At 43.6% G+C, this 21,790-nt stretch overlaps 2 long non-coding RNA genes across 3 annotated transcripts in view; one reads left to right on the top strand and one right to left on the bottom strand.

Annotated features, from left to right (window-relative positions):
* LOC120909959 overlaps nucleotides 1-21,790 on the top strand; it is a 275,381-nt gene that overhangs the window by 42,645 nt on the left and 210,946 nt on the right. The window lies entirely within an intron of this gene.
* LOC120909958 lies at nucleotides 613-13,593 on the bottom strand. The gene is made up of 3 exons (XR_005741383.1): nucleotides 13,498-13,593; nucleotides 7,541-7,623; nucleotides 613-842 (listed from the first exon to the last, which is right to left on the bottom strand). It is a non-coding gene; the product is annotated as an uncharacterized LOC120909958 (long non-coding RNA).

Here is a 21,790-nt window from a genome sequence, read left to right as displayed (position 1 = left end):
TAAACTTTCTGGAATACACATATTATTGGTGTAGGATGTGGGCATTTCTTTCTTTCTTTTTTTCTTTCCTCCATCATTCATCTCAGACTCTAACCACACCCCCTTTTTGAGCCAACTAAGTCACTCCCACTATTTTGGGGTAAACCACGCCCATTTTCTGCTGTGGCGCGCTTTGCACGCCGTATTTTTCTGTTTACTATGTCATGCCTGCAAACGAATGCCCCGCCCCTAATTATAGCAAGGCCCCACCTACATGCAAAAAAGTGTCCGTATTTTTTTTTTACAATGTTGGCAACTATTGAATAGCAATGTCGGTATTGCTGCAATTAATTCCAGTGATTATTACTAATGGTGGAATGCTGGATGGAAAATGTTTTTTTGAATATTAGTAGAAAGAAAGTAGAAGTATAAAAAGGTAGTGTGGACTGATCAATTCTGAATGCTTTCATCTTGATTGGATAAAGTGTAGGATCTATCCGGATCAGGGGGGCTGCTGAATCCAACTGAATGTCCATAAATGATTATATTGCCTGGAAAGTGCGCTAAGGACATTTTTTCCTCCAACTAATGTCCATCATATAAATAATAATAATATAAAATAAGAAAACACAATGCATGTGATATCTTTATTTTTTATAAGACATCTGATATGCATTTAGCTAAATGATATTCCACATCAGATGATTTCCAATTCAATTTCAAAAGTTTAAAAAATTTGGGGTTATTTTCCAAGTATAGATTTGCTAAATTTTGGAATCTTTTTAAATGCATTAAATCGTTTTTCCATTTCAACATGCCTTTCTTCGGGATCATCTCTTCTTTCTTCCTCATCGGCATCTCTCCTGGGAGAAGACATAGTTATTGGTAAATAAAACAACATTGATTATTACACAAACATTGTATTTCACTGGGACCACAAATGTGAATTTTTAGGCCACGTTGACCACTATTCTATGACCACAGTAACAGGAATACGCCACAGCGGGATGCCACAAACTTGAATCTCTTATTAAATAACCAGCTGGAACATTCTGATGTGTTTCATTCTATGGTACGGATCTTTCCCATCAGTAGGTGGACACAGCTAAAGCTCCCCATACACCAGGAGATAGACATGTGCATTAGTTTTCATCCGAATGCATTTTCGTCCGAATTTCAGGTATTTTCGTTATCGTTTTACAGTTTTTCTCCATTGTTTTGGCTCATTTCTTGAAACAGAAATGACATTCTCAAAACAACATGGACAAATCTCCAAACCACTTGGCAATTGTTCACAACTGAATTGAATTTCTCATTCAGTTCATCAAATTGCAAATGTCTCAGTGCATGTCTCAATGTCTCAGTACATCTTTCAAATGATTAAGTACAAGTAATCTACATTTAGCACAATTTCCAAGTGAATAGATCTTGTTGATCTAAACTGATTGTCAATTCTCACTCTAATGGTTGTTCTCTCCAAAACATGTCAGCATCATTTCATTGTTTAAGTCATCACATGCACAATAGTCTGTTCATTTGTCAAAATTATTCAGGAACATAATTCCATGAATACCATATATGAATCCCTTGGAACATTTGATAGAATGGTTACAGCAATTGACAGTCGGGTGCAACTAGAACTTGAACGAAGGAGGAGTTGGAGTTGGTCTCAGATGACCAATCAAACAGTATGTTTAGTTACCTGACAGGTCCTGTCCATGATTGTGAATGCTGCCAAACATGTATATATAGAGCTTGACCATGCAGGAACAGTACAATTTCTGAACATGGAGGCACCTGGCCAAGTAAATGAACAATGGCAACTGTCTGCTCGAGGAAGAAGAAGAGGAGGAGTAGTAAGGGTGCGTGGTGGTGGAATAAAGGGAAGAGGCCGAGGAGCACGAAGACACCATGCTGTCCCTGATGCAATTCGGGCCACAATTATAGACCATGTCATCAACCATGGCCTCACAATCAATGATGGAATTATATAAAGTACAGGACAGGACACTCCATGGAGCAACAAATATGTTTATTTACTCATTTATGTATTTATTTAGTGTGTGTGTGTGTGATAGGCCTACAGTATTACAGTATCTTACCTCAGTGGGATGTTACGTATGATAATAACAATGACAAGAAAAATATTGTAGAAAACAAACTATGGTATAGTATGGAATAGTTTATTTTCTACGATATTGATGATACAGTTTACAGTAGTATTCCAGTATTGCAGTAAAAACTGCAGCTTACTGTATGATGCAATTATCATTATAATCCTTATTTTGAAGAATATAACATACAATACAGTTAGAAATGGGGTCAAGGAGCTGCAATTACAGCAGTGCCTCCCATGTAAATCTATCTAATACTGTGGGTTTTACTGTAACATTTCAGTAAGTCTAGTCGTTGATAATTTTTTACCTCCCCTTTCTGTAAAATACCCCCTGCAGTACCTCTGCATAGGGTACATGTACCCCAGGTTTGGAACCACTGGAACACTGGCCAGTAGTATATTATACTTGTGTAGAACATAGAACATTCCTATGTAACTGTCTGCAACTGTAGTGTATGACTCCTCTGTATGACTGATTTGATGTTTTCTTTTTTCACTCTATTGTAGAGAATAATGGCATTGGAAGGAAACGAGACCTCTCACATACCCGTGTATGTGGATGAGGCTGGCTTCAACCTGGCCAAGGGCTGAATACGTGGCCGTAATTTTATTGGCCACTGGGCCACGGGGGATGTCCCAGGCCAGCGAGGGGGCAATATAACTATGTGTGCTGCCATTTCTGAGAATGGTGTGGCCACTCACATCCCCAGTCTTGGCCAGTATACTGTAATACACAGAAGCTCCTAATCTTCTTGGACCGCCTTCATTTGGATTTGATCCCTGAAAATGAGAGAGGTCTCATAGGGCCTCACCTACCACAATATATAATTGTATGGGGCAATGTGAATTTCCACCGTGGCCCGCTTATCAGGGCCTGGTTCACTGCTCATCCAAGGATGGATATGGTGTTCCTACCACCTTAATCTCCTTTCCTCAAACCTATTGAGGAGTTTTTCTCCGGTTGGAGGTGGAGAGTGTATGAGCATCGGGCTCAAGATCAGAGGTCCCTGCTCCATACAATGGACGCTGCCTGTGAGGATATTACAGGAGATCAGTGTAGGGGATGGTTGCAACATTCACGCTGTTTCTTCCCTCGTTGCATCGCAAAGGAGGATATACGCTGCAATGTTGACGAGAATCTGTGGCCAGACAGACAGCAGCATGTGGATGGGCAGGAGGGTGAGGATGGTGGCCAGGAGAGGCAGGGTGAGGACGGTGCTCAGGAGATGGAGGGTGAGGACAGCGACCAGTGAAGAGATGTTACAGTAGTTGTGAAACTCCAGCTTTATTTACAGCATTGTAGGTTAAATGCAATTTTCCTTTTTTTTTGTTTGTGTGTTTATATTTCCATATATTATGCTGTATACATTTTCATTTTACTCTGATGTATGGAAGTTACTTTGTGTGTGAATAATAATGGTTACAATACTGTAAAGTATTTTTTCCTTGGCAGTATGAGTGCAATGTGTGATGTCAGACCTTGGAGGCTACTCTTTTTTTTTCAGTTTTATACACAATTGTAGCTAGACAAAAACTGTACAGTAACCATTGTCAATGAAGGACTGGGCTAAGACTGAAAGGTGGACATGAGGGATATTTCAATGGTCCTCTGCCATAGAGACAAAACATCTAAACATTTTGACTTGCTGTGCTTACACAATGCCAAAGGGACAAAGCATTTTGGGGGCACTGACTATTTGAATGAGAAATGAATATTGGGCCAGATCCACAAAGAAATTTCACTGGCGTATCTATTGATACGCCGCGTAACTTCTAGGTTGCTCCGGCGTATCTTTGTTTTGTATCCACAAAACAAGATAAGCCTGAAGCTGGGCTAGATCCGACTGGCGTACGTCTTAGTACGCCGTCGGATCTAAGGTGCATATTTACGCTGGCCGCTAGGTGGCGTTTCCGTCGATTTCCGCGTCGAGTATGCAAATTAGATAGATACGGCGATCCACGAACGTACATCCGGCCGGCGCATTTTTTACGTCATTTCCGTAAGGCTTTTTTCGGCGTATAGTTACCCCTGCTATATGAGGCGTATCCTATGTTAAGTATGGACGTCGTTCCAGCGTCAAATTTTGAAAATTTTACATCGTTTGCGTAAGTCGTTCGCGAATAGGGCTTTGCGTAGAATGACGTTCACGTCGTAAGCATTGGCTTGTTGCTGGTTAATTTCGAGCATGCGCACTGGAATACCCCCACGGACGGCGCATGCGCCGTTAAAAAAAAACGTCATTTACGTCTGGTCAAGTAAAATTAACATAAAACACGCCCACATCTTTAACATTTGAATTCCGCGCCCTTACGCCGGCAGATTTACGCTACGCCACCGTAACTTTAAAGGCAAGTGCTTTGTGAATACAGCACTTGCCTCTCAAAGTTGCGGCGGCGTAGCGTTACTACGATATGCTACGTGGAATAAAATTACGATCCGCTACGTGGATCTGGTCCTTAGTTTTGACACATGAGTGAACTGTTTTGGGAAATATATGAGCTTTTGAAGGTGAACCATGGTGTTGTGCCGAACCATTCAGGTTATTTTGGCAAAAGAACCAAGAGAGTTGAGAATGTCAGGTCTGTTTCAAGAACTGAGCCAAAGCAATTGAGAAGAATCTTTGCCATTTTGGGGGTATTGACTCTTTATATGGGAAAGGAATATGGTTTTGATGAGTGAACAGTTTTGGGAGAGATATGAGCTTTTGCACGTGAGTTATAGTGTTGTGCTAAACTGTAAGGCCGCGTAAAAAACACGATCGGTCAAAACCGATGAAAACGGACTGAAGGACCGTTTTAATCGGTCCAAACCGATCGTGTGTGGGCCCCATCGGTCAGTTAACCTTCGGTCAAAAAAATGAGAACTTGCTTTAAAATTTAAACGATGGACGCCTAACCGATAGGTCAAAACCGATCGTTAGTATGTAAAAGCATCGGTTAAAAACCCACGCATGCTCAGAATCAAGTCGACGCATGCTTGGAAGCATTGAACTTTGTTTTTTTCAGCACGCCGTTGTGTTTTGCGTCACCGTGTTCTGACACGATCGGTTATTTAACCTATGGTGTGTAGGCACATCAGACCATCAGTCAGCTTCATCGGTTAACCGATGACAACGGTCCTTCGGACCGTTCTCATCGAAAGGACTGATCGTGTGTATGCGGCCTTAGACTGTTTTGCCAAATGTTCTTAGAATTTTGAGAATGTAATTTCTGTTTCAAGAAATGAGCCAAAACAATGGAGAAAAACTGTAACAACCGAAAACGAACGCACAGAATACGAAAACCGAAAGATCCGACATAAACAAATGCTTTATTTTCGTTTTCGTTGGTCGAATGTGCCTAACCTTAACTCTATTAGTCCAAGATTATTCTACATAGAGATAAAAGATTCGACATTATAGCGAGGAAAGATTCGACATTATAGAGAGGAAAGATTCGACATTATAGAGAGGAAAGATTCGACATTATAGAGAGGAAAGATTCGACATTATAGAGAGGAAAGATTCGACATAAAGAGAAAAGATTCGACATAGAGAGAAAAGATTTGACATAAAGAGAAAAGATCGCTGATGGAATTGGGTGGGTGAAGTAAAATAAAAATAATGATGATGATGATGATGATGAATGTTATTGGCTGATTGTAACCAAAGAGGAGGAGCAGTAAAATAGCTAGAACTAACTTGACAATTCAACATGAACGACGAATGATTCGACAAAGCATCGAAAAACATACAAACGTGGAATCTGTCATTGAAGGCTTATGTTGATAGTTCTAAGAAAATTTGACGGGGCAGCTAAACTGTACAACACTGCAATCATCAAAAACAAAATCAATAAAAACGAATTTCGGTAGTAACTAAATCAGAATTTCATTTATATGGAAAATCTGAAAAATCATTCAGATGTGGGTGGGACTCATGCTTGTAACTGTCAGCCTTGCAATGCCTCATGCTTTGTAGTTTCTCAACAGCTGGAGGGCCACCAGTTTGAGACCCCCTGATGTAAAGGCAGGTGTCCCAATACTTTTGACACTATAGTGTATATAAGAGGTCAAATAAATCCAGTGATTGGCACACCTAAAGGGCACTTTGGAGCACAACTTGGTGTTGAAGGTGGTGAAGATTTATTCACAGAAAGCTGGTGTGATGAACTGGTTATAAGTCTTGTGCATTCACATTGGAGACGATTATTTTGAGTTCACGAGCTACAAGGAGATTGAGGCACGGGACTTTGCAGACATTGACAAGGGATTTATTTGGTTTATAAAACCAAATGTCACAGATGAACTAAAATGTTTTCAACATATATTTTGTGGGGGTTATCACATTGATTTGTATTTCTATATGACAATTTATCTCACAATTTAGCACTATCACATTCACACATAACTCTAATGCAAGTTTGCACAAATTGGGTAAAACGTAAGACTTTGGATCTATTTAAGGTTTATACTAAGCGTGGCTCTTTCTCTCTTAATACTTTGTTGTATACATGTACAGGAGTACATGTGGTGAGCTGCCACTGTACATTTTTGATATTCCCACATTTGATTATTGGAAATTTTAATTATAGTTTTATATATTATTGAAGTAGGCCCATAAGCACGGGTGCTGTTCATATTATAGTGGGGAGTTTTGTATCTTCATGCAGAAAATGCATTAGGGAAAAAACATACTTAGGGCCAGATCCACAGACGAAGTACGCCGGCGTACTTTCAAATTTCCCGCGTCGTATCTTTAGTTTGAATCCTCAAACCAAGATACGACGGCATTTGGGTAAGATCCAACAGGCGTACGGCTTCGTACGCCTTCGGGATCTTAGATGCAATACTTCGGCGCCCGCTGGGTGGAGTTCGCGTTGTTTTCCGCGTTAGGTATGCAAATTAGCGAATTACGACGATCCACAAACGTACGCGCGGCCGTCGCATTTTCTAACGTCGTCTGTAGTCGGCTTTTTCCGGCGTATAGTTAAAGCTGGTATTTTGCGGCGTATAGATAGACATGCCATGTTAAGTATGGCCGTCGTTCCCGCGTCGAAATTTGTAATTTTTTTTTGCATAAGTCGTCCGTGAATAGGGATGGACGTAACTCACGTCTAAGTTAAAAAAATGACGTCGTTGCGACGTCATTTCGCGCAAAGCACGGCGGGAAATTTCTGGACGACGCATGCGTAGTTCATTCGGCGCGGGGACGCGCTTTATTTAAATGAAACCCGCCCCCAACCCGCCCAATTTTAATCCGCCGCCAGAAATACACTACGCCGCCGTAACTTACGGCGCAAACTCGCTGAGGATTCGAATATACGCCAGGTAAGGTACGGCGGCGTAGTGTATCTCTGATACGCTGCGCCGATCCAAATGTATGTGGATCTGGCCCTAAGACTTTAGAACCACTTTAAGCTTTAAAAGTCTATACTTTTATTTTTAAAAGTCTTATTCATACTTACTCTTCCTCACAGAGAGATACGTTGATGATCCCAAGGAAGAAAAGGAGCAACAGGGATTTCTTCAAGGTGAACATCGTTGGGCTCTGTGGATCATTTGGATTCATAGAAAGAAAAAGAAGAAGAAATTGAAAATATGGCTAAAAATAATACGAGCCACCCTGTCAGGAACACATAAAATTATTGTTCCAATACAATAAAAGGTCAAATGTTCATTTGTTATAAACCACCATAAAGGATCACATATGACTGGCGCCCATTATTTGCAGGTTGAGTGTTAATGACATGGATTTGCTTGATGCTTTCCAGACCTTATATGATCTGGTCACCCACTGATAAAAAAATTATTAGAGGATTTGATCTATATTATTCCTTAATATCACAGAAGGAAGAGCACAGCAGGTTCTCAAATACCATTGAAAATGGTTCACAAAAATCAAAGTTCCAATCTCCATGGTCTATGGTTTCCAGGGCTTTCTGTCTACCCACTCTGGCCCTCACTCAAGCAGTGCTAAAGGGTGTTACATTGAAAATCATTTTACTGTATATAAATCTCCTTTAATAACTGGACTAAGGGTTTCTTTAGAGTTGTTATTGTATGAATGAGAAGAGTCCCCAGATAATTGTCTCTGTGATTTCAATTTGTTCCAGGCTTGGAGAGAAGGAGAAGGAGACTATTGAGATTATGTGACCAAAATTGATCATTATAAGGTATATAACTTCTGAATGCTATCTTTCTACTGTACTGTTTCCTAATAAGGGCAAGATTTATAAAAGAATGCCCGTATATATTCGAGTATAAGCCGAGTTTTTCAGCCCTTTTTTTGGGCTGAAAATTACCCCCTCGGCTTATACTCGAGTCAGCGTGTCAGAGTCCATTGCTGTGCCACCTCATCGTGCCCATTGCAGAATCCAATCTGTGTACCCGAGTCCGTGCAGTGTTAAAAACTTGCATAGGCGGAACACTCGGTTTCCCAGCAAACACTGTGTTCAGTGTTCCGCCTATCACGGACGCCCTCTCATCTGTGATAGACGAGAGAACGAGAGGGTGTCCGTGATAGGCAGAACACTGAACACAGTGTTTGCTGGGAAACCGAGTTTTCCGCCTATCACGGAACAGCCCAAAGAGGAGCGCAAGTTTTTAACACTGCACGGACTCAGGTACACAGATCAGATTCTGCAATGGGCACGGTGAGGTCAGGCGGCACTATTTTGAGGAATCATATGCTGTGTTTTGCAGTGGCGGTTCGTCCATAGAGGGCACTGGAGCGCCGCCCCCTCTGGCTCTCACCGCCACTGAGTCTAATAACATAGATTCATGCATTGCACAAATCTATGTTATTGTCGGCACTGTTCTATTCAGATGGCCGGACATGAGCGCCGACCATCTGAATAACGGCAGCTGGTTGGCTGTACGGAAGTGCCTATCAGAGCTCTGATAGGCTTTCCGAGTACAGCCCCGGAAGCTTATCCTTGGAACGCACAGGGGGTGCGTTCCTTGAATAAGACTGACAGGCGTCTCAGCCAATCAGGTTGGCGACAATTGATGGCACAGTGGCTGTGTTTGCTGGCATGGCACAGTGGCTGCGTTTGATGGCATGGCACAGTGGTGACAATTGATGGCACAGTGGCTGCGTTTGATGGCATGGCACAGTGGCTGCGTTTAATGGCATGGCACAGTGGTGCGAATTGATGGCACAGTGGCTGCGTTTGATGGCATGGCATAGTGACTGCATTTGATGGCATGGAACAGTGGTGACAATTCATGGCACAGTGGCTGCGTTTGATGGCATGGCATAGTGACTGCATTTGATGGCATGGCACAGCGGTGCGAATTGATGGCACAGTGACTGCGTTTGATGGCATGGCACAGTGGTGACAATTGATGGCACAGTGGCTGCATTTAATGGGCACAGTGAAGCTGCAATTTTTTTTTCCGTTTGTGCCCCCCCAAAAATTTTGAGCACCAGCCGCCACTGGTGTTTTGATGGGTACGTTTTATTTTTCCAAGCAAATTTCACCTAAGAAGATCAGTGAGTGAAGCCAAGAGTTTTTGCTTCAGGGTCATTCTGTCAATGGTGAAATTGGTAAAAAAAAACAGTTTTCACTAAAACCACCCTAATATTATCGGGGAGGATTTTGGTAGTATTAAAGTATCTTTTTCCTACTCATCTGGCAATCCTGCCAGTAATACAAAACCTGCCCTAGGGTTACAATGAATACTCACTCCACTGTATCTATGGCGTAAGCCATGGTTGTCACACTAGGCTGCTTTACTTAGTTGAACTACAAGAACATTTTCCTCTCTTAGGGCTAGATTCAGGTACGGTGGCGTATTAGTGAGTCGGCGTAGCGTATCGTATTTACGCTACGCCGCCGTAAGTCAGAGAGGCAAGTGCTGTATTCACAAAGCACTTGCCTTCTAAGTTACGGCGGCGTAGCGTAAATGGGCCAGCCTAATCGCGCCTAATTCAAATGTGGAACAGGGGGGGCGTGTTTTATGTTAATGACTGGTGACCCGACGTGATTGACGTTTTTAACGAACGGCGCATGCGCCGTCCGTGGACATATCCCAGTGTGTATTGCTCCAAAGTACGCCGCAAGGACGTATTGGTTTCGACGTGAACGTAAATTACGTCCAGCCCCATTCACGGACGACTTAGGCAAACGACGTAAAATTTTGACACGGGAACGACGGCCATACTTAACATTGGCTAGGCCAGCTATTTGTTCGACTAACTTTACGCCGGAAAAAGCCTTACGTAAACGACGTAAAAAAATGCGCCGGGCGCACGTACGTTTCTGAATCGGTGTATCTAGTCATTTGCATATTCTACGCCGAACTCAACGGAAGCGCCACCTAGCGGCCAGCGTAAATATGCACCCTAAGATGCGACGGCGTAGGAGACTTATGCCGCTCGTATCTTAGCCTAATTTAAGCGTATCTGGTTTCCAGAATACGCTTAAATTCACGACGGCGTAGATTCAGAGTTACGACGGTATATCTACTGATACGCCGGCGTAACTGTCTCTGAATCTAGCTAATAATCTCTATTATCACGGAACAGTACAAGGAGGAGCGCATTGTTGACCCTCTTTTCAGCTTACAGTAGCTGCTGCATTCTCACCCTTGGCTTATACTCGAGTCAATAAGTTTTCCCATTTTCTTGTGGTAAAATTAGGTCCTTGGCTTATACCTGGGTCGGCTTATACTCGAGTATATACGGTACTATTTTATGTAAAACTATATTAGGATATGTAATAATTTTTTGTATAATACATTTTTATTGAAAGATATTAAACAGTTTACAATGAAATACAGGTACATTTCCCCAGTAGGCAAATTCAATAGACACAAATCTCTACATGGAGTAGGAATAACTTGTGGGAGCAGTATGCGTACACTTGGCGACAATGGGGACTAAAGGCCGGTCATTAGGCATAGACCAGCGCGACTCCTTTTGTAATCATATTTGGGCAAAATGATATATATTGGAAGTAAGTAAAAGATTGTTAGGTTTTACTATGTTCTAAAGGGCAATATCCCATCCCCCTTTTTCTACTGGTCGGCTGGTAACACAAAGTCTTGTATTACTCTATGTGCTACATATATCTGCTCTGTACCAGAATTGTTCTCTAACAGCCGGACACACATTTCCACAAATCTGCACACACAAAACTGACTTAAAGTGGAGTTCCACCCATTTGTTTATGTTTGTCTGTGCTGCATGCTCTTATCTCATAGTGTTCAGAATGGACAATTTTTATTTAATTTGTTGCTTGTAAATACCTTTATTTTGTAGTCCTTCATTACTTCCTCCTCCTTATTTGCCTAGGCTATTAAGTCACATGGCTATTTGCAAGGGTTTCTGGGATAGGCATCATGTTTCCCAGTAGTCCTTGCAAACCTGACTGAAACCTATTACATTGCAAGATATGCAAAGATGAAATCCAGGAAGTCATACAGTCTGGCTTCATGATGCCCACACTTAAGATGGCCACTGACTATTTCTAGATTATAAAGTGTCTAAATGCTGTAACAACCTAACAAAACGGACCTTAGTTTACAGACTAACTTTACTAGAATACATTAAGCTTGTGTATTACAGGGGTATTTATATTTAAAAAGTGAAATTGTGGGTGGAACTCCCCTTTAAGCAAAGATTTTTTGTTTCTACTATAACTTTATGTTTATTGGGTTTCATATTTTGTTTTATTTGCTTACTCAGTAAAATGCAATGTTAAACACATTTTTGATACTTATACAAGTAAATAAGTAAATTTTATCTTTAGATACTTCTCCTCCTTAAAAGGGTATTTCTTCAAAGAAATAGTACTAAATAGTACTAAAAATAAAGTTAAACAAAGGACCACAAATCAGCCTACCAATGGGTACTTATTATGGCCCTACAGAAACCCACAAACAATTTGATCTATAGGAGTTTAAATGACTATGGTGCCTAAATCCAAAAATGTAGAGGAGGTGAATCCAAAAATACCACATAAAAAACAAACCACAAGAGAATACAGCACCGACTTAGACTACCATTAGTCTTTAATGATCATGGGACATATATCATAGGGTGGGGGCTTGGGTTGGGGGGTAAGAAGGATCTGAGGGGAGAGATGTGCTTATTTTAAAGGGGGTGTTTTCACTGGTTGTTTGTATATGTCCCATGATCAATAAAGACTAATAGCAGCCTTAGTAGGTGCTGTATCCTCTTTTGGTTTGACGTATTACGGCACCCAACTGTATACACACATACAGTATACATACATAGTATACACACACACAGAAACACAGTATACATACACACACTGAGAAGGTACTGGAAAGGCGGGGCAGCTGTAATCTTGGGATTTTTAGACCAAAAGCATATCGGTAAGGGACATTACATTTCAGGGACAGGTGTAAAAAGCACAGATTTTTACATACTGTCCCTGGTTTTAATGAGGCTGGCAACCCTGATGGGCCCCCCCTAGTGGCATGGGGCCCTCGGGCAGTGCTTGAGTGCCCGAATGGTCAGTCTGCCCCTGCAGGCAAGTCATTATTCTTTCCAAACAGACATTTTGTACTTTTGGTTCACCATAACCCTTTAGCAACCATTATACTGAAACAATGGATTCCTTTCTTACATATTAACTGTAGTTAAAGGTTGAAAAAAAAAATGAGAAGAGCAATGACCTAGGAAAATCATTGTGCAAAAATAGCCATTAAGGTAAAATGATATGAGGAACCTTTCAGTCATTTAAAAATCAAAATTAAAGAGAAGAGGAGATTTTAGAATGTTATCTGAAAACTGGTTTCTTTCCTTATCATAATTATATTAATAATAATAATAACATAACAATATTTCAGTATATACTGTGACAGGAAGTCAGGTAAATCTGTGGGTGTTGTCACAGACGGGACATACATTTCTGCCTTGTTTAGGCAATACACCAATTGTTATTAGGCGTCGGCTGCAAAAGTAGCCAGAAAAGGTCTAAGGGCGTTGGAAAACTTCAGCTGTTCAGAATGAGGCAATTAAGGCCTCTATAAGTAATCCAGAGGATTACCACTGATTTGCTGCATCCTGATGTTTTTTTGAGTGAAGGAGAGCAGTAGCTTAAAGTCTTCTGAGTAGGTGATTGATTTTTCTGTGTGATAAAAATCAAAAGACTATTGTTTTTCTGCTGTATGACCAGCAGTGTCTGCCCAGCACTAGGCTGTGCCAGACTCCCTAGATAGGTTCCTGTGTGGTGAAGGTAGACGCCCCAAGTGGCCAGGGTTTATTTTATGTTTGATTTTGTTTATGCTGTTTGGATGCTTGCACTTGTTTCCAGCAAGATGGAAGAATAAACCAAAATCTTTGTTTTCAACCGTCTTCGACTGCCTGTCTGTATAAATTCAGTGTGTAGTGAACCCATCCAGGGGGTCACACCCCCCCGCTACCAAGCTAACCCCCTACAATACATACCGGGTGGTTCGGTTGGTACTGAGAATGTAGACAGCTGGAAGACTTCAGTGGAGGTCTACTCTACAAAGAACGGGGTTGGCTTATATAATAGAAGACAAACAAGTTGTGTAAAGAAAATTTTTAAATAAAGTTTAACTTAGAAGTCACATCTTTCTTAGGAACACATACCTGATACCACATGTATTTTCTAAAACATATTTGCCTTCTAGCCTCCAGGTGGGACAAATATCAACACCCAGTCAGCAGTTTAGTTATCTCCTGATCTGCTATTTAGAAAGTTTTAGTGTAAAATCAATTTAAGAGGAATCCCATCCCAAATTTTTGCTTTATTTACAGTATTATGGGGTCATTTTGGACAGTTATGCATTACTGTTTAAGTGTTCCGGCACTTTCATTAAAAAAAAAAAATGACTGGAACATTAACACCATATTTTGTATGTGACTTGCTGTTGCAATAAAGTGTAGGTGGTACCAGAAAGTGACGTCAGTTTCTGGGTACAGACCCTGATTTCAGGAGACTTTCTCTGGATAAAACGTGTCCCTTATTCTGTCCCCAGCAGTGGTGGTGCTCAGGACGGCATTCAGTCTCCACAGCCAACATCACTCAAAAAAAGTATTTCAGCACCCCCAACCCCAGACCAGCCCAACATGAGGAGGGACACAGGATTGCTACAGCTGTGTTGCCTCCATCCCTCTGCTTCAACCAATGGGGTCTGGTATGACTGAACCCCCAGTTCTATTCCACTTCCATTAGCCTACCACATATGAATTCACTCCCGAGTCTAGCGAGGGAGTCAGAAGAGAAGAGAAAGACCGGCTGACACCCAGTGCTGCTTGCCAGGTCAGCCATCCCTGAGGAAGACAGACATGAGATGGAGGAAATGGAGTCATCAGGTAAGAAGAAATAAGAGTCCAGTGATATCTACTGCTGAATCTGTCCCACATTGTACAGTCACACTCTCACCTGTCACTTCCGAAATCTGAAAAACGAAATATTCATTAACATGGAAAGCCAAATACCTGGAAAAAACTGTTGCACATCAGGATCGTGCAATCTTGGAATCGTTTTTTTCATGCTGGCAGAAACAATTGCCTTTCCATGTTAATTTATATTTTGCCTGGTTTTCAGAAGTTTATCCATTTTATGCAAGCTGTACACATAGGTGACAGCACAGCAGTGGGTTTTAATGCCGTACTGCCACATATGTGCAAAGTTACAGTACATATACTTACATGCACCTAGTGAGGTGTGACCATATACTGTAATGTGACAAGAAAGATGTAATGACAAAAATTGCACAACAACAAAATGTGAAATTCGAATCAATAATGTAAACAATATAAACAAAAATGTAATATAGTGTCCATAACAAAACATGAAACGATGAAGATGTCATGAGACGGTAAGGAACTTCCCAACAGAAATCTTCAAATATGAAGTGGAATACATATGCGCTTACCGCAGCTGTTGGACCCAAATGTCGTACGACAGTGGATCGATCGAGCTTGGGATGTCCCACAAAGGTGTCCAGAAGAAAATGGAGTCTGCCTCATAGGCAGTCAGATGTCGTCAACCCAGGAAGGGGCAGGAAGACCAGATGTTCATCGGCCACCGACTATTCCAATACTGTAGATCCTAGTAAACCGTGGGTATGGCAGTCATAAAGATCCTCCAAGCATCCAAACACGTAAGTGAGAACCCTGGCATGGGTACTAGAAAAACTGGAGAGGGCTCAAAAAAACTTATCTCATGCTGCAGTGCTTTTCCTACCCTAATTCCTTTCACGTTTGGCTGTGCTCACCTATAGGTGAGGGTTCCCACTTACCTGAACCAGATCGTGTTTGGATGCTTGGAGGATCTTTATGATTGCCATACCCACGGTTTACTAGGATCATATTGGAATAGTCGGTGGCCGATGAACATCTGGGGCCGGATTCAGGTAGGACTTACGCCGACGTATCTCGAGATACGCCGCATAAGGCAAAATGTGCACCGTCGTAACTATGCGCCGTACCCACAAAAATAGATACGCCTGAAAATAGGCTTCTCCCGACCGACGTAACTTTTCTCCGCCGGCGTATCGTAGGCGCATTTTTACGCTGGGCACATCTTGCGCTCCATTTGATTTCCTATGCAAATATGCAAATGAGTAGGGATGAGCTTCGCGTTCGATACAAACGTATGTTCGACTCGAACGTCGGTCGTTCGATCGTTCGACGAAATTCGAACAAAACGGGTTGTTCGCGCCAAATTCGAATGACGCAAAAAGTCCCATAACTCACTGCGGCGTTGAGCGCTGATGATTGGCCAAGCATGCTGTATGTCCCGCATGCTTGGCCAATCACAGCGCTCAAAAAACGAAGAGCCAAGGCGGCCTCGTGTAGTGTGTTCCGGCTTTGTGAAAGAGCAGAGAGCAGTCAGACAGTTAGAGAGAGAGAGAGATAGATAGATAGAGACACAGTGGGCCATATTCTTAAACAAGTTACGTAGGCGTATCAACAGATACGCCTACGTAAGTCCCTTTCCTATGTTTAAGTGTATTCTCAAAATGAGATACACTTAAACATGCCTAAGATACACCAGCCTGCGCCGTTGTATCTTAGGCTGCAATATTTACGCTGACCGCTAGGTGGCGGTCAGCGTAGAATATGCAAATGACTACTCACGCCGATTCTCGAACGTACGCTTGCCCGCCGTAGTGTTTTAACGTCGTTTCCGTAAGCGATACGCGGCGTAAAGATAAAGATGCCCCCTAGGTGGCGTACTCAATGTTAAGTATGGCCGTCGATCCCGCGTCGAAATTTCAAAATTGAACGTCGTTTACGTAAGTCGTCCGTGAATGGCGCTGGACGCCATTTACGTTACAGTCAAAACAAATGACGTCCGTGAGACGTCATTTAGCGCGATGCAAGTCGGGTAATTTACCCGACGGAGCATGCGCATTACGATCGGCGCGGGAGCGCGCCTAATTTAAATGATCCACGCCCCCTGCCTGGATCATTTGAATTAGGATGGCTTACACGGGTGGACTTTACGCGATGCCGCCGCAAGTTCACAGGTAAGTGGTTTGGGAATCCGGCACTTGCCACTTAAACTTGCGGCGGCGTAACGTAAAGTACATACGTTCCGCCGCCTGAAATGTATCAGAATATGGCCCAGTGTCTTTTCTACCAGATAGATAGATAGATAGATAGATAGATAGATAGATAGATAGATAGATAGATAGATAGATAGATAGAGCAGGAAGGCTAGTAGTCAGTATAGTTAAATTTACAGTTTGTAGAGAATATATTCACATCCCTAGGAGTTGTAAATATATTTATAAACTGTATAGCATAGCTAGATCTGTTATTAGTATTTGTCAGGCAGGAGATTGTGCTTGATGCAGTGCTCTAACGTGTTGTATTGCCTGCATTAGGGTTTAGCTTAAACATAGTACCTAAGCATAGTACTCCCTGTTAGTCAACGTGTGCTATTTAATTGCACATACACGCATTACCTGTTACTGCACGTGTGCTATTTATTTGCACAGAAACGCAGTCGCTGTTAATGCAAGTGGGCTATTGAATTGCACAGAAACGCAGTCGCTCTTACTGCGCGTGTGCTGTTTAATAGCAATTAAACGCAGTTGGTGTCACTGCGCGTGTGCTGTTACATAGCACCTGAACGCAGTTGGTGTCACTGCGCGTGTGCTGTTACATAGCACCTGAACGCAGTCGCTCTTACTGCGCGTGTGCTGTTTAATAGCAACTGAACGTAGTTGGTGTCACTGCGCGTGTGCTGTTACATAGCACCTGAACGCAGTCGCTCTTACTGCGCGTGTGCTGTTTAATAGCAACTAAACGCAGTTGGTGTCACTGCGTGTGTGCTGTTACATAGCACCTGAACGCAGTTGGTGTCACTGCGCGTGTGCTGTTACATAGCACCTGAACGCAGTTGGTGTCACTGCGCGTGTGCTGTTACATAGCACCTAAACGCAGTCGCTCTTACTGCGCGTGTGCTGTTTAATAGCACCTGAACGCAGTTGGTGTCACTGCGCGTGTGCTGTTACATACCACCTGAACGCAGTTGGTGTCACTGCGCGTGTGCTGTTACATAGCACCTGAACGCAGTTGGTGTCACTGCGCTGTGCTGTTACATAGCACCTGAACGCAGTCGCTCTTACTGCGCATGTGCTGTTTAATAGCAACTGAACGCAGTTGGTGTCACTGCGCGTGTGCTGTTACATAGCACCTGAACGCAGTTGGTGTCACTGCGCGTGTGCTGTTACATAGCACCTGAACGCAGTCGCTCTTACTGCGCGTGTGCTGTTTAATAGCAACTAAACGCAGTTGGTGTCACTGCACGTTTGCTGTTTCATAGCACCTGAACGCAGTTGTTGTTACTGCGCATGTGCTGTTTCATAGCACCTGAACGCAGTTGGTGTCACTGCACGTTTGCTGTTTCATAGCACCTGAACGCAGTTGTTGTCACTGCGCATGTGCTGTTACATAGCACCTGAACGCAGTTGGTGTCACTGCACGTTTGCTGTTTCATAGCACCTGAACGCAGTTGTTGTCACTGCGTGTGTGCTGTTACATGACACCTGAACGCAGTTGGTGTCACTGCACGTTTGCTGTTTCATAGCACCTGAACGCAGTTGTTGTCACTGCGCGTGTGCTGTTTCATAGCACCTGAACGCAGTTGGTGTCACTGCGCGTTTGCTGTTTCATAGCACCTGAACGCAGTTGGTGTCACTGCACGTTTGCTGTTTCATAGCACCTGAACACAGTTGTTGTCACTGCGCGTGTGCTGTTACATAGCACCGGAACGCATTAATATGTCTGGAAGGACAACAAAGAGAGGCAGAGAGTCACAAGGGCAAGCAGGCTCTGCATCTAGAGGTAACGCTGGTGGTGGATGTGGTGCATCCTCTTCAGCACGTGGCCGTAGCCGCTCGTCCTTCTTTTCGGGAGCTGGCCGTGTTGAGCCTCAACATGCAGAGAAATTAGTGGAGTGGATGACCAAGCCGTCCTCATCCTCCTCATCCTCTCTCACACAGACTGATCTTAGTTTGTCTGGCAAAGCAGCTGCCAAGGCGTCCTCTTCCCTCTGCACAATGGCATCACACAATCCTTCCCTAGTCCCACCATGTCCTCCTGAGGAGTCCCCCGAACTGTTTCAGCACAGTGTTGGGTACATGCTGCATGAAGATGCGCAGTGTTTTGAAGACTCCGATGACGGAACACAGATAGAGGAAGGCATTGATGTGAGCCCAGGGAGAGGGGGTGGCCGAGAGGGACAGCAATCTGGCAGTGATGTTCCCCCAGCTGGAGCATACTGCCAGGTTTTCCACAGTGATGATGAGGAGGGAGGGAATGATGAGGTCACTGACTCTACCTGGGTGCCTGATAGGAGAGAGGAGGAGGAGGAAGAGGAGGAGGAGGAGGAGGAGGACGAGGCACAGGCACATCTCCAAAGAGGCAGGATGCCCTCCAGGGGTCAGCGTAAGGGCAGCACACCAACTGCATTACGTGGCACATCTTCACTTGTGCATGGCGCTGCTGTGTCTCAACGGTACAGCAAAAATTCTTTGGTGTGGGCCTTTTTTGAAACATGTCTATCAGATCGTACCTTTGCTGTTTGCAACATATGTCTCAAGCGTAACTCGCGTGGCCAAAACATCACCCGCTTGGGCACCACATGCTTGTCCATACATATGTCGAGCTGCCATGCAGCTCGTTGGCAAGCATACCAGAAAGACCCACACCAAAGACCAAAGCGGACCTCCCCTTGCCCTTCTGTGACCTCCAACCCCACTAGACCCTCAGTCCTCTCTGAAGCCTGCACTGAAGGTGTAGAAATAGGTGTGTCACAACCTATTAGTGGTAGTACATGCGGGTAATCTACTGATAGTACCAGACAAATTTCCCTGCCCCAGCTGCTGCAGCGCCGAAAGAAGTACGCTCCCAGCCATCCACATGCCCAGCGGTTGAATGCTAGCTTAGCAAAATTGCTAGCACTTCAACTGCTACCTTTTCAGTTGGTAGATTCTGCCCCCTTCCGTGAGTTTGTGGAATGTGCAGTACCTCAGTGGCAAGTACCCAAACGCCACTTTTTCTCACGGAAGGCGATTCCGGCTCTCTACCGGCATGTGGAAGGCAATGTCCATGCCTCGCTGGACAGGGCGGTCAGTGGTAAGGTGCATCTTACCGCTGACTCATGGTCCAGCAGGCATGGACAGGGACGTTACCTGTCTTTTACAGCCCATTGGGTGACTCTGCTGGCAGCTGGGAAGGACGCAGGGCAAGGTACAGTAGTTTTGGAGGTTGTTCCGCCACCACGCCTCCAAAACACTACTACTGCTTGTGACACACCTCTCTCCTCCACCCCCTCCTCTTCTTCTTCCTCTGCGGCCTCTTCCTGTGGTGATGTTTCCTCAGAACCAGTCGTGCTCCGTAGGCGTACAAGGGGCTACGCAGGAATGCAGGCCAAGTGATGCCATGCGGTGCTAGAGCTGGTGTGCTTGGGAGACAGGAGCCACACTGGGGAAGAGGTTCTTTCAGCTCTGCAGGGGCAGGCTCAGAGGTGGTTGACGCCACGCCAGCTGAAGCCTGGAATGGTGGTCAGCGATAATGGCACCGACCTCCTCTCTGTCCTGCGACAGGGAAAACTCACCCATGTGCCCTGTTGTGTCAAAGTGGAGAAGGAAGAACATAAACTATCGGCGTTTGCGGACGATATTTTATTCTATGTGACTAACCCCTTAAATTCCCCTTAAATTCCATTCCCAAGTTAACTAAGGTCTTGTTGCATTATGGTGAAATCTCAAATTTCAAGATTAATTAATTTCCGTAAAGTCTGGCTCCATCACTAATTCCTGTCCTGCCAAAGAAGTTCTACCACCTGACTGTATGTATGCCTCGAATGGCACCCTTATCCGTAAGCAGGAGCTGGAGATGTTTAAAAAAACGTTGCAAGCGAGGAGAATCTTCCCGGCAGGAACTTCTGAAGCAATAATAAGGTTTACTCCCTAGATTAACAAGAGTATTCCACCAGTGGTTTCCTCACAAACCAAGGCCTAGGACGTCCTGAAAGGAGGGGAGTACTGTCAGGACCTGGGCTTGAACCTGGGATCTCTTCTGTGTCTGGCATTGACTCTTCCCATTGAGCTATCTGGGATGCTGGATAGCTCCCTGTCTGATCTGCTGGACAAACCTATCTGATCCATTGGAATAGTCTGCCTTGTGTCTTGATTGTTGTTGAGCCTTTTACACGATCGACCTGCAAAGATCTGCCTGTCCGTTTTTCAGGCAGATCTGAGCAGTCCACCCATTGACTTGTATTGTCAGACGGATGTCAGCATGTCATCCATTTTCATCCAATCTTCCCATAGAGAACAGCGGGGCTCCGACAGGTCCGTCCCTGCACAGTGAGCAGAGACGGACCTGTCATCCGCCTGCTCAGTGGGGATCAACGGAGCGACCACTCCGCTAAGCTAGTGCAGTCCGATGACCAAATTTGCCTCATGTGAAAGGGGCCTTAAACATCAGAAAATAACTAATGCAACTGCATAAACTGTTTAATAAAGTTAATAGTTTTATTAATGTTTCTTTATAATGTCATCATAAAAATGTATGGCTTGCCTGGCACACATATCAATATCACATTATTAAAGAATCTGCTTTGGTCACCCATTTTATGATCTACTATTCAACTCACAGAAGTCCAACTTCAAGTTACAAATTTATGGGGTCAACCTGACATCTCTCTCCTAATGCCTCATGCACATGCCCGGTTTTCCCATCTGGAAAAACTGCCATGACAGCTTTTGGCCGGGAAAACCCGCCGTGTGTATGCTACATAGCATGTTTTCGACAGGAAAACCGCCTGTGAATCTCGGCGGGGAAAATGAGAACATGTTCTCTTTTTTCCCGCAAGAAATATGTCGTATGTATTCTATTCCGAGGGGGGAAAAATACGCACATGCTCAGAATCAAGTATGAGACGGGAGCACTCGGAATGGAGATAGCACATTCGTCACACTGAAAATGATTGAATCGTTTAAATGCAGTGTATTCTTTCTTCTTTATAAAGCTACAATAATGAAATTGCTTTTCTGCTGATATTCACACAGATTTCTGACAAACTTGTTTCTTTATTATTTCTTGGAATCTCATGAATAATTATTTGTTTTTGAAAGCCAGATCTCCAGGTATTTGCACCCACTTCGAGCCACACCGTCTGCGGGTAGACTGTGGGCAGGAAGTCAGATTCTGTCCCACCCATTGTGTTCTGGGAAACACACAGCTC

The sequence above is a fragment of the Rana temporaria genome, chromosome 8, assembly GCF_905171775.1.
Source record: "Rana temporaria chromosome 8, aRanTem1.1, whole genome shotgun sequence".
Classification (NCBI taxonomy): Eukaryota; Metazoa; Chordata; class Amphibia; order Anura; family Ranidae; genus Rana; species Rana temporaria.
The sequence above is the reverse complement of the archived record's forward strand: the minus strand, read 5'-3'. Positions and strand labels throughout refer to the sequence as shown.